At 39.3% G+C, this 14,145-nt stretch overlaps 1 protein-coding gene across 2 annotated transcripts in view; it reads right to left on the reverse strand.

Moving 5' to 3' along the window:
* LOC100867777 (uncharacterized) overlaps positions 1 to 14,145 on the reverse strand; it is a 116,015-nt gene that overhangs the window by 62,411 nt on the left and 39,459 nt on the right. Inside the window, exon 2 of one of the 2 annotated variants that reach the window (XM_086907653.1) lies at positions 5,416 to 5,482. The exons of the other annotated variant lie outside the window; for it this stretch is intronic. The gene's annotated coding sequence lies outside the window, so the exon portion shown is untranslated. The remainder of the gene's footprint in view (positions 1 to 5,415; positions 5,483 to 14,145) is intronic. 2 annotated transcript variants of the gene reach the window in all.

A 14,145-nucleotide genomic window follows, 5' to 3' on the forward strand; every position in this document is an offset into this window, starting at 1 on the left:
GATCCACTCGTGCGGAGGGATGTAACGATCCCAGTAGAATTGCTCGCCTTTCGTCCCGATTACCGTAAACGCACCCTGCGAATTCTCCTCCTCTCGCCTAATGGGATTAAACGTGGATTAAAGGGAGAGAGGTTACGCGATATCCAGACCGAAGATGATTCGTCCAGGGTTAAAATTCTTTCACCAATGATTTACGAGAATGTTTTGTTTTATTTCGTTTTATTTTATTTTATTTTCGAAGATAAGAGAGAAAGGGAGTTATTCGTGCTACACGTACGAGCTTGTGTATCTTCGCGTAAGAGAATATTTGTATAGAGATAAGAGGGAAGTTTTGCTCGCGAGATAAATACTGATTGGTGCGGTTGATAACGGTTATGGAGAGAAGATGGAGGATAAAGTAGCGAACGAAGAGTGTTGTTGCATAGGGAGGAATCGATTAACAGGGAAATTGATCGAATACATTTGAGTGGAAATTTCAAGTCGTAGCGAGTTTACTTGTTCGATCGATCGAAGGTGTTGATTGTAAGTGATTGTAGACAATGCAAGGATTACGGCCAGTATCAACAATGTTCTACTATGAGTCATTAGCCGTGGACTTACAGTTTCAGAGGAGGCGCCGTCCATGTTAATATCGCGTAGAGTTTCTAAGTACAATCCAGAAAGTTGGTTTAATACCGGCCGAGCACTAACTCTATTCGATGCACAACTCAACTCCGCCGATGAAACTAGAACCGACCATTTCGAAAGCTCTATTTGTATAACGTGTACAAAGTATTTTACTTCGAAGTCTAAACTTTGAAAAAATATTTCGATTGAACGGAATTTTCGAAAGTTTCGAAACGATTATATTGAATTAAAGAAGAAGAAGAGGAAGAAGAGGGAGAAGAAGAAAGATAGTTTAACCAATGAAATTTTCTAACGTAAATTTTATTTCATCGGAAACGATTTTCAGACGTTCGATGGATAACGACGCGCAAACGTGTGTACACTTAATATATAGAAGGAGTTATAGAACGATGGAAATTAGAACGAATAAATTATGGCACGAAACGCAACGCAATTGGACAAATGAAAATGCAAATTACAACGTAAATTACAAAACTTATTTCCTCTCATCCCATGCGATTTTCCGTATCCAAAGTAAAAAATTGCAACTCGTTATTTATTCCGTGATACATTTTTAAAAAAGAATTTCTCCAAATTAATACCATTAATACTATAGCCCTTCCTCCCTCTTTCGTTTCTTCCTCGTCTATTTTTCGAGAAAGTGAAAATCTCGAGCGTAAGAAGCCATCTACCGAGAAGAGATCTAAATTGAACTGGAATAAAACTAATCGAGGCTCGTATCGGGGCGAAAAGCTCGATCATAGAGCAGGAGCGAAGAGGAGGGGAGAAATAAAGTTTAGAAGCAGCGATAAATGAGCGAAACGATATAGAAGGAGAGAGAGAGAGAGAGAGAGGGGGGTTATGTCAGTTTGGCGAATTGGCAAGGATATCGTGAGCACCGTGGATAATCAGTTTCACGGTTTCAAAGCTTCGAATTTACGAGGTGGTCGGGCTTTGAAGTGCGGCGAGAGCCGTATATTTAAATCACGGCCACCGTACGCGTGAGCGAGCTTAGATTCGTGTCGGACAATGGGTTGGACGGTATCACGGATCGCATGCTTGCCCCGCCTCGCTGCGTGAAAATGCATTCACCGACCAAGTGCGCTCGTAATGAGATTATAGTCGCGCGGCCATTACACCGCGCGTTAATGATAATTAACTGTCATTAGCGGCCGTGTCGCATGCGAGACAAAGCGCAACGGACCCAGCCTCGAAAATAGATTCGCCGCCTGTTGCGGTGGGACACGACGACGCCGAGGGTGCGATAACTCAGGGATGCGCGCAACCTTCTGCCGATGCACTATTTTTCTCATTTCCTTTCTTCTCCGATTTCTCGCCTTATCGTGATCGTGAGCATCGAAATCACCCAGGAATCGATATCACGTTATCGTATGTCGATATAAAAAAAAGTAAAATTAAAATTGTCGAATATTCGAAATTAATACAGTGAACATTGAAAGTTAACCTTCGTAATTAATCGATTAATTTCGCGTTTCTTTGGAATTGCGAGTTTTGCTGTCGAGAGAATATTCTTGCCGTCACGCGCGTAGACGCCAATTTTACGGCGTTAGCCAACGTTCTTGTGCCGCGGTAACGAAGACAGAGTGGATATAGGAGAAAGTTCCGGGGGCTTAACTCGGCACAGAAGATGGAAGGGAAGATGTGGAGGGGTAACAAGATTCGCGAGGCAAAGAAAACGTAATATCGGAGGTAGGTGAGCGATTTCAAGAATTAATTTCCTTCAACCGCTTCGAGGATAATATTCTCGTCTTAATTGAAAGATTTGAGACAGAGTCGTTCGTATCTTAATGCATTATTCCCAGAGAGTCAGAGAGTTTTGCTTCTCGGTACAGTTGAAAAGACAAAAGACTCTTTGCTTAAACATTGTATTAACAGTGCTTGTCCGGATTAAACACGATCGCTTCTAATTATTATTATTATTATTATTATTATTATCGATTATTGATAAGTGAAAAATGTTTGGAAAAAAATTGGAAAAGAAGGAAGAACGTTTCAATTATGATTCTTTTTTTTTTTCTTTTCACATTCATCGTAGATCGCAAATAATAATTGTCTATCGTGTCGTGGCTTTTGAATTTTAAATAGGTTAAACGAAAGAGGGAGGGGGAATCGTTAATGATTATACAAGGACTTTTACATCTCGCGTGGCCCCCTTTTCGTACGACGACATAAATATATTTACATCGCAGTTTCGTCTTAACTCGCGGCAATCGTACATTCGACGTACGATCGTTGGCACGCAACGAACTTTCTTTCCATCGAGTGGCGTGATTTCGTCCGAAGATACGTTTCACTGTTACCACCGAAACTGACCTTCCACGTAAGTGCACGAGAATTACGCTACAATTTCCTCGGTAAATATCAAACCGCGAAATTAAAGTAAAAAAACTTGGTGCCGAAGTCATGCCGCAAATTGCATCGTTGCACATGAAATTTTAAACTGTCGAAAGAATCGCGAATCGAGTCAACGGATGGATAATTTTTCAGAATAAATGCCAAATGTTGGTTAAATATAACCAACGAATAGATTTTCTTTTTGTTTCGCGTAACGAAACATCGCTGCGGGCAATTTTTCGAAACTTGGTACAGCGTTGAAAGGATTAACGACTCGTGTCCTTCCTTCTAACGCTCTTCCAATGCGTTATTTCTCTGGAAAGGAAACAGAGTCAGTTCAATTATGGAGCGGAGTTGTCAGTTTAGACAACTCTATACAAAGTTTCACAAAGTTTTCCTTTGTTGCGAGAATCGTTAGACGTCCGGTAACGTCGAGTAATCTTTTAGAACCGTGAAATTCACGGTAAAATAACGGTATCGAAGCATGGAAATTAAAAGTATAACGATTAAATTGATTTTTAAAATCAGTAAAAAGTAAAAGTTTTAATTCGTTCGATATCATTAACAGCTCTTCTTTGACGAGTAAGGGGTTCACACGGGTTAATGGAAGGACTTTGGTGTAAGAAACCGCAAACGTTTAGACAAAGGATCGATGCAAGGATTTTGGACGTAGTCCAAGTAAGAAGAAGTCGTCCTTTCCAGTTATATTCATTGCTAATCGAAATTTCTTGCGTCCACCAAGTTATATTTAAATTCTCGTTAATCTGCAGATATTTATTTTAAGAACTAACTTAAGAGTATCGATAAGAATATACGTACGTTCATTTCACTCTTTCGATTACCGAAAGCAACGTATCGATTGCATCAATGTTCACACTGTGACGCGAGTTTGTACAAAAATATTTGTCTTCTAATCTACATGGCATGGGTCGAGCGTGGGTGTTTTCCAACAATCGCGATTCTCGAAAAGCACAATATTTACCCGTCCTCTTTTTTTTCATTGGACGCAATAAAATTCACCCACTTTTTCCCGATCCAAGATTTAAATATCAAAAATCGTTCAGTAATTCGTGATTAAGAGCGACGTATCGTGTAATTTGCGAAGCTTCCTGTTAATGATAATCAACGATTATTCGTTAACATTGACGAGATAATTACGTCACTCGTAATTATAGCTCGATGGCCAAGTAAACGAGTGGAATTTACGGTGGAGAAAGAGAGAAAGGGGAAGGATCGAACGATTAATTCGCGCGAAGAAAAACGACGAACCGTTTTAATTGCCGTTTATCAACGCGGTGATAATTTGGCGAACAAATAATGGAAAGGAATTCGATTTATTAATGTGCAATGTGCAAACATTACCGATCGAACATTTTTCACTTCGTATCGATGAAAAATTCGATATTTACATTCGATCTTATTTGTACAAATAATTTTTACGAAAGATATTAATTTCTAAGGTTATTGAAATTTTAATCAAGTTCGTGGTTTTAAACTTTCGCCTGTATTCGTTTTATGACATTTGACGAAATTACTCGAATTAATTGTCACGAAATAAGATTTACAAGCCGGAAGCCACACCCATTGTTGTCACGCTATCGTTAATCGATCCTTTTTTTCTTTATTCCTTCAATTCAACAACCACTGCATTCAACCCCTGGAACTTGCATTAAATCGTTATTACCCTCGTGTTATACGACTTTTCTAGATAGATGTATTAGCTAGATATTTTTAATTCCTCCTTCCACGTTATATTTTATTTAAGGATGCGAAGCATGGAAGTCATCGAGTATCGAGCAATATTTCATCCGAGTAACATAACTGTATCGAGATAAAGTGACATTGATACGTAATATACATTGAAGAAGAAAAGAAAAAAAATTGTTAAGGCGGGGAATCAATCTTGCGGAGTGATTACATTTATACACGGTTATCTTTGTACAGTTATATACCGAGGAAGCGGTATACATAGATACGATTAATCATCAATCTTGCTTACGATCAACAGGAGCTCAACGTGGCTTTGTCGAGGTGGTTCGAAAGGCAACAACGCGACAACCGCTCGAGTTCATTCATTTTCTTAATCCAGCGAGAAGAATATCGTAGAGACAAATTTCGTACGGATTGAAAAGAATTAGGAAAACGAAATCTTTTCTAGAGGCCTAAGGTAAATCAAATATAAACGCGACGCTTCCCGTAACGCTTATTCGCGTAACGATACTCGTGTATTTTCAAAGTCAATCACTTGTCTTCTTTAAACAAAGAAGAAAAGAAGGAAAAAAGTAATGAAAGCAAAATTGAATCGATGAGCCCCATCATGTCCCCCGGGTTATATATTCTTATATTATCTTTGGAACGAATAACACGGATCGTGGCGTAGATTGAACCGTGGAGAAACATGGTGAGTTTCTTGCCAATCCACGAATTTCTTCTTTCGAAATGTTGTTTACTTACCGAACCGTGATCGATTGCGGCCAATTATTCTCTCGCGAATCGCTTCACCGACCCTCCCGATACGTACCTGAAAGACAAAAAGCGTGCTCAGTGCGAACGCTTCGATGAATTCGAACGATGATCGAATACGGGGATGAGAAGAGAACGCGAAGAAGCTCGTTGGTCATCGATGTAACCACGCGCTAAACGTGTAACAAAGGTATAAAGCTTCGTTTCTTTTCACGCTCTTCATTTTCATCCGCGAGAAACGGATATTCGTTGAGATGGGAAATGAAATGGATTCGTTTTTATTAATTTTTTACCCGGTTAAATGAAATGGAATTTAAAATATTTGGATTGGTAATTGGGTGTTATTGAAACAGTTATTCGATATATTATCGGTTTGAAAAATGTAGATAATATCGACTCGTTTGAAATGATAGGGATTTCAAGCGATACAATTTAGATTCTGATAGCAAGAGAGGAGGATTATTTGTTAAGGTATACTCGCTGTTCGAGAATGTTGAAAATATAATATAATCATGAAACGGGGTTACTTCGGCAAGTATTTCAAACGATGCCAAATATGATGTCCAGCTCCGTTTCGATCCAATGAATTAATTATAAACGCGATAATCTGTGTATTATTAAGCAGTTTTATTTACTCATCTTTTTCCACGCTTTATTTTCCAAGTGGAATCCTCGTGTACGCGAAACGGGAGATGGAATGCGATGACAAATTATTAATGGCCATTATACGAGGCGTAACAAAGCCGAATTTAATTCTTGAATCGGAGAAACAATCGATAGAATGGTCCGATTTATCCGAGGAAAAAGGAACGAAACACATGAGAAAAATTCAAAAAAAAAAAAAATGTTAAGGCTGGAAACGAATTAAATAATTTAATATACGATATTAATATCGATTGGAACGATTTGAAAATCATTTCATGAATTAAATATCGCGGATGGAACCGATTCCATCGATTTTCACGGACCCGTTATTCGGATAGAATTAGATAATCGTATTAAAACGAAAATCGAGGCTTTCGAAAGTATATTAAAAATTCTGATATCGCTTTATACTATCAAAATCTCGAACGCAACAGAAATTCTGCCTATCCATCTATATAATTACAAATTTAAAAGTTTGCATTTCGGATACGTAAAAAATCTCTGAATCGTTCTTCAAATCGCAGTGCGATAAATTTCCAACAGAATTTGACTTTCAGAGAAAGAATTGGCGGGCGAGTATTCGAGCGAGTATCGAGAGAAACACGAGGATTCCTTTTTTTCGAAGGGGATTCGAACGAGGCATCGAGGCGATCGACTTGGATTTTCTTAGGAAGGGAAACGTGGGAAACGGGCGGCACGTTAATTGCAATCCGGCATTGCAGCAGGTTCGTTGGCGGCGTGTTAACCCCGTGGCTTCGAACTTGGTGGCAATTAAGCTGCCGGATTTTCGTGAGTCGGATTAACACTGCGATCGAAGCAATTAAGCCCGTGTTAATCTCGTTCGAGGCCGGCCCTTCTGTTTCCATACATACATACATAATATATATATATATATCCTCGATATTTCAAAGCGATATCGAGCGAATCGTTTGGCGAAAAAAATTTTTCTATTTTTTTCGAAGACTTCGACGACTTTGCTTTCCCATCTTTCGTTCTTCTCTCTTTTCTTTTTTTCAGTAACGAATACTGCGAAAATTTCGCGCAACCTTTGTATTTTTTTACCCGCGAAAGACAGATTTCTCTGCTTGAATTTTGATAACGCGATCCGAATGCGCGTTTTAATAATGGAATAATGGTTTGCGTTTTAATGACTTTCGTTTACAATCTCGTTACTTTTGTATTTGGATCAGATATTCGATGGAAATGGAACGGTGTTACGGGAGTAATTATCAAGGTTAACTTAATCAAGAATGATACTCTCCGTGTTAGGATAATTAATCCGATTGAATCCGCGTGAAATTTTCCGTTTCCATTAATTCCTTTTATATCGGTTGAAACATAATCGTTTATGTTTATTTCTATCCGTATAATAAAGATCGGGAATACGGGATCGAATCGAAATGAACAATTTTTTGGACGAAGTCAATTTTGTTTCCGAGAGTAAATCTCTACTTTGAAATTTTCATAGCACGACAAATTTATATATTCTCTCTTACAAGATAATAGAAGAATATTTTATAATACAGTTTAAATATTTAACCAGAATTACGTAATTTTGAATTGGTTCGCGCGATGGAGCAAAATTATCCCGAATCGTTACGAAATTTTTCTTTTTCAAAAATTTATAAAACGCGTTCCACCAAATTTTCATTTCATCATCCATCACCATTACGCGCATCTTAAATTCGTTCGCATTTTCCCCACCTTCTTCCCACACAACGCCTCATTTTCCATTCGATTATCTACGATCCACGAACTCCATGCTCGAAAGAAAGCTTCTCGTTTCCTTGGCGAGAAAGCGAAAAGTGGAAAAGTTGGAAGCGAGCGTTTCGATTATCGATCGGTCACGTTTCGATGGCTAATCGGCGAGAATGGGATCGGGCAATTGGAAGCGGCGAACGTGGCAAAGGAGGCCATCGGGCACACCTGTGGCACCATAACCCCAGCTTTCGCGTGCGAGCCGAAAAACGTGACTCTGCTGAGCCAGCGAAGGAGCAACTTCCGCGCAGAACTTCCGCCACACCGGCGAATCGAGCTCTTTGCTTACGATTCTTACAATCGAGGGGTATCGAGAAATTTCTGCGGCTTCCGAAAAATAATTTAACGCGATAGTTTCAATCGTACGTAACAATTTCAAAAGCGTCTTCTTTGATCTCCTCAATCATCGTCGTATTAAGCGTAAGTGAAATTAAAATGAAACGTTTCAACAACCCTCGGTGAAATTTCTCAAATTTTCTCTAAAAAGTTGTATACTTTCTACAAGTTCACTACTCGAGAGAGAATAAACGGGGAACTTTTCTTGTTTCGAGGGTGTATCGCGCGCACTTTGGACCACTTTCAGTTCCTTTATCCTCGTTTTTTTTCTTTCCTCTCCCTCACCCCACCCTTTTCCCCTGTACACGATAGCAAGGTTCACGCAACGACTCGGTTGAATTACGGTACGTTGAATAAGAGAACACGGTGTTTCCTTCGAGCGCCTTCGCCATCGCCGAAAATGTTCTCTCGCGCTCCCGAAGGAGAAGCGTGCTCGTTACACCGGCGTCTGCAACTTGGAGAATTAACGTTACGGCGGTGCGCAACCATCGACCTAGCGTGGTTGGAAAAAGGAGGGTAAAACTAAAGGCGATATCGAAACCAAGCACAACCTCGCTTCTTTCGCGTCGCGACTTTATTGAGACGAGGATTAGAAGAAAAAAAAGTCTACTTAGCACTTTGAAAATCGTTCGAAACGAACGTTTTCTTTCCGCCACACGTCCTCGATCGAGCGAAAACTTGGCATTTGAAATCTATCTTTGTAAAATCGAGTGAAGAAGTTGCTCCACCGTTGCGATAAATGAACGAATACAGTTGTTTAAATTCGTAGAAAACAATTCGAGAATCAATCGACGTTTCTCTTTTCGAGAACGTATATGCGATTCGTTCATTTTCAAATTGGACCACGTAACGATTATCGTTTACCATCTCGAAATTCGGGCTGAATCGATTCGATCGCGCCAATATTCCGGATAGTTTATCTCCGGGGAAATTGTGGATTCAATGCTGGATCGGGTTACACGACCGATCGTTTCGTTAAGCTGCTCGAATAGCCACGCCATTTTCCAAACGCAAAGTTTTACCTTCCACGGGATGGATACGGCCGTCGATTCCCCAATGCTACGCGCGTTTTAACGCGTATGCATGCACGTACGCGATCCCGAGCTTTCGCCTCCCCTCAGCCTTCCCCTCCCCCCTTGAGAATTTCGCCACGCCGCTGTGATGTGCCGCTACCTGTTGGAGAACTTCTCTCTCCATCTCTCACTTTACGACGCGGCGATATGGAGTTTCGTCTCCCTTTTTCCAGAATACTCGTACCGAAGAAAGTGCGGCGTTGGCCCGTTTAAAAAGTGAGCGGTTAAAAATTTCGACTTGCTTCGAACGATGATGAATTATCGAAGTAATTTTAACAAGATTGTACGAAAAAAGGTACATGGGCGTCTTCTATTTTTAACACGCGTGGAATATTGATACAATTTGGAATAATTTCGGTGCAAAAGAAGTAAATGGAAGGTGTAATTCGTATTATATAATTATATTACTGCGTTTAATTGATTTAATTACTCGTAAGCTTGCAATTTCTCCGGTTTCTCGAAGGTTTACGGGCAGAAATGCAGATATGGGAGCATGAACGAGAACTTTGAACCTGAGAATACTTAGGTATTTTCCTGAATATTGCACGACACACATCCGCTCTACGTAACTATGCAAATTAGAAATTCCGTATGCACCCTTAAATTGAAGAAGCTCCCTTTAGATGTTGCATTTGTCTTTCTCTCTTCGAATCTGCCAATTCGCGTTTCCCCGGTAAATTAGAACGAGAGAAATTTCGAAAATCGAACTTCAAACAACGGTTTAAACACGAATCATCGAATGTTATTAGTTTTCTAAGTGGCTTCGAGACAAGTGGTATGTAATTCGATTAATTGAACAACTATTCGAGAAACTTTTGTTTCAAATTATATACGCAATAAATATATTAATTATCGTATCGTTATATTAATCATAGATCACATAATTGCATCTTATTCGAATTCATATGCATGCATTATCGTTTTAAATAAATACCCATTACGACGACGAAACGATGCAAATTTCGAAAATCGGGAAAGAAAATAGGGAGTGGATAATTGATTCAACGATCATTTTCGAGTTGTCGGTGATATAATCGAAGATGATTGCGCCGAATGACGGGCTCCTTATAAATCAGCCTTAATTAACGTTATCGTACCATTGTGAACTTGGCGAATGCATCGATGAATAATGTATCGTGGATTAAGCTTGTGTCCAGTCAACGGAATAACGAGACCAGTGTTCCATAGAAAAGCGGGTATATTCGATTGAGTTTCAACCGTTCGATATTATACAGGGAACAACCTTGCACCAACCGTGTAGAATTTGATGTGTCTGCTGCATATAATTGACTTCGAATCGCGCTTCGCCGATCATGGACAAGTGAAATTTTCCGCATCGAGTTTCGACCAGCCCTTCAAATTCCGTTTATATACTTATATATATATATAAACCGGATGGAAAACGAATTCTGGAAAACGAATTATTTCAACTTGTGTTTTAATGGAGGATAAATTGTTTCGGAATAATCGATAATTTTAGTAGGAAAATAGTCGGAGAGCAAATGGAAGTAGATGGATCGACGATAACAGACACCGAGATAAACTATTGTAATTTCTTATAGATTATATATTTTTCATTTATTTACTTGTAGAAAACAATTATAACGAAACGATATTACAATGGAAACGAAGTAACATTGCAATTTGAACAATGTTAATAACAATTACTTCTGGATTAATTTTTGCTTACGAGTTATTACGAAGAAATTGAATTAAGTGGTACGAGTCAACGACACAGGTGACTAGTTTTCAATCGGAAATACGAATCAAATCTATTGAAATTTCATAATATTCTAATGTTAGTTTCCCCTGTAAAGGGGTCACTAGAGAAACACGCTCGAGATAGGACGCGAAAGATATTCGATCGACAAAGTTTTACGCGATAGTTTTCTGAAACGAAGGATCGAGTCGAGCAGTGAAAAAATCCGCGCAATGGCAGGACGCAGCCTGTAATTTCGACGAAATCGAGATCGTGGCTCGCATACGTGCGCAGAAAGTGGTATTAGCGCAACCCGCTGATTAGTCATTGATTAATCATAAAAGGAAAAAAAAAAAAAAATAAGAAGAAGGGGAGGAAGGAGTGCGGGCTAATGCATGGTATTTATTTAATTTTTATTGAAGTATCGCGTGACCCCAAATCCCCACGAATACGTGACTTTTCTAGAATTTGAATTTGAGAATGACAAATGCGAATGATCGATGGCACCCTAATGTAACTATAATAATCGTGCTGGATTGAACAAAACTACATTTCGATCTCGATTTATCGTGACAACACTTCCTGCACTGTCGTGAATTAATATTCGAACCATATTATTTCGAAATTTATTTATTATTCTACTTAAAAGTATATAATTCGAAACGATGGAAATGCCTTATCGAAAACGTGAAAATATTTTTGGCAAAATTAATATTTTTTATTAAAAACGAGTTAAGCAAAGAAAAATGTCCTTTCTCTTCCTCGATCTTTGCTATTTATTTCGTATCGTTTTCCATTTTTTACCCCTCGTTAAAACGAAAGAGAAGCAATCGAAAGTTATCGAACGTGACACGATTTCTCACTCGATCTTGATCCACGTTTGATCTTCGATTCGAGAAGATCCGAGCGAAACACTTTCGATTTCCTTTCTCCTTCGCTCGATCAAGTATCACGAACCATTTCTCCGAGATCTTGTTCCGCGTTATCGATCGAACCCGCGCCGCTAATTATAATTGCTCGGAACGAGGGGGCGGTCGAGAGAGGGCTCTTTCGACCCAAGCAATCGTAGCGTGAATTTTCGAATCCATCCCCGAGGCGGATGTTACGCGCCACGTGATTCTGCGTCGACCACGTTTCAACGCGATGAACGCGTTTCCGTTTCCAGTTTCCGCTTCCAGACTAAGCGGTATTCCATCATGGAACGCGTATTACGTCGCTCGTTACGCTCGAGTTGTGCTGGAAAACGGGATTACGGGGTGGATAAATTCGCTCGTCGAGAAAAATTTACTTCGAGAAAGATTTTCTCGATCGGGACACAAAGAGTGATTCCTAATTGGAATTAATATTTTATCGGTGGAACGAGTAACTGGTAGAATCGGTATTTTTTAGATTCAGAGAGAGAGATTGCAAAAGATGATTTTGAATATATTATACGGAAGAATCGATAGTTTGATTTCAAAGTTTTAGAAATGAATTTGCGGAATAATTGAAATTTTGCGACGACGAAGATGATTCAATCGTCGTTGAAATTGGTAAATGGATATTAAATACGAGATACACGAAAGGAACGATTTATAATATTGTTCTTTGGTTTCATCCAAATTTACTATCCATACTTTCTCGATGATATTTCGGATATCGTCAATTTGGAAGGATACTTAAACCGTATCTTTATGACAATACATACAGAGTTGAAGATCGTAAGATCGGATGCAACGTTAGCATCTTTTTTACGTTCGCTCTGGTTATACGATGGCATAAAGTAAAATACAGCTGGTGCGCCTACTTCCTTGCCACGCTCGATAAAATATCCCCGAAATAGAAGCGATAAAAGGATTGATTATTGCAGATTCTTATAGTTGGAATCAATTTTCGTTCTACGAATTTTTCCACTACTCTCGGATCGGCATCGACGCAAATCGCCACAACGATTAAGATTAGATTTAAAATGGGTTATTACTTCGTTTCACGAGTAAACTTGAAAGCAATGTAAATTTATATGAATTAACCCTTATGACCCGACCGAGGGTTAATTAACTTGTCAAGGATGGAATCGATGGATCTCGATTTATTAATGTTCGAATTACACGCAACCCTCGATTATACACTTTGACTTTTATTTTATTTACCGAAAAACTTTGACGGAGAAAATTAATGATTGGGGAAAGAAAGTAACCTGGTCCAATTAGACCCCGTAAGATTCTCCCAACTTAATCAAAGCCTCCAACGCGTTTCTCTTTTAAAACGATTCCCCTCGAGAAACGGAGCATCTCTTCGATCTTCGATCGAGCACCGTAATTTCCTCTCGCGCGTTATCCATGCATCTCCCGCGAAACTCTGCCCATTATCGTTTCCAAACACTTTTCCTCCCCTTTCCATAAGTTATTCCTCGCGTGTATCCATCGGTGGCGCGATAAAACGATGGAAGCAATTTTCAATCGGGCCGAGGAAAATCGGAACGACTTCGAATTTCCGCTCACCGACCGCAAACTTTCTTCTTTTCCATGAAAATACGCCAGGTGGAAAATTTCCACGGGTTGATAAATCCAGTATACGTGACATGAAACTACGATATCCCGAATATTCCAGTTTCAATAGTCATTCGAATTAACTTTTCCAAGTTTCGAATCGTGATCGTCGAGAGGATGCTGAACCGAAATCCCTGAATTTCTAATTTCCATTGATAATTTCCGTCACGTGGTCATTTCCTACGTGGTCGAGATTCACGAGTTAATCGCGTGTTGACTTTTCTTCTCTCGACTATGATTAAAAAAAAAAAAAAAAAAAAATGGTAAAGAAGCATCGTAGTTTACGCGAAAAATGGGGAAAAAGTTAGACGTTAATAAAGGTCCTCCACCCTATGAAAGAAAATTCCACGCGAAAGACGAAATATGAATACAAATGTCAAGCGTTGAAATAAACTTTGTTCATCCACTGGGGAGGCGAATTAACCAGGCTACCTTCCTCTACAAATTTCACCGTATTACCACCTGTATAAAACGTGTATCATTATTACATTCACCGTTAAAAGTATCCATTTCCAAGAGTCGGAGTAAAATTAGACGTAAAAACCGTTGGAGGAGAAAGGGCGCTTTTCAAAGTCGATCCCCTTCTCGAACGGAAGAAACGGAGGAAAATGGAACAGCGTCGTTTCATCTTTTAACTCTGTGCGATCTTTCGATTCAAAGATGATCCCCGCGAGTAGAGAAG

This window comes from Apis florea, unplaced genomic scaffold, assembly GCF_048593485.1.
Source record: "Apis florea isolate Af1SG1 unplaced genomic scaffold, ASM4859348v1 contig_2897_pilon, whole genome shotgun sequence".
Taxonomy (NCBI): domain Eukaryota; kingdom Metazoa; phylum Arthropoda; class Insecta; order Hymenoptera; family Apidae; genus Apis; species Apis florea.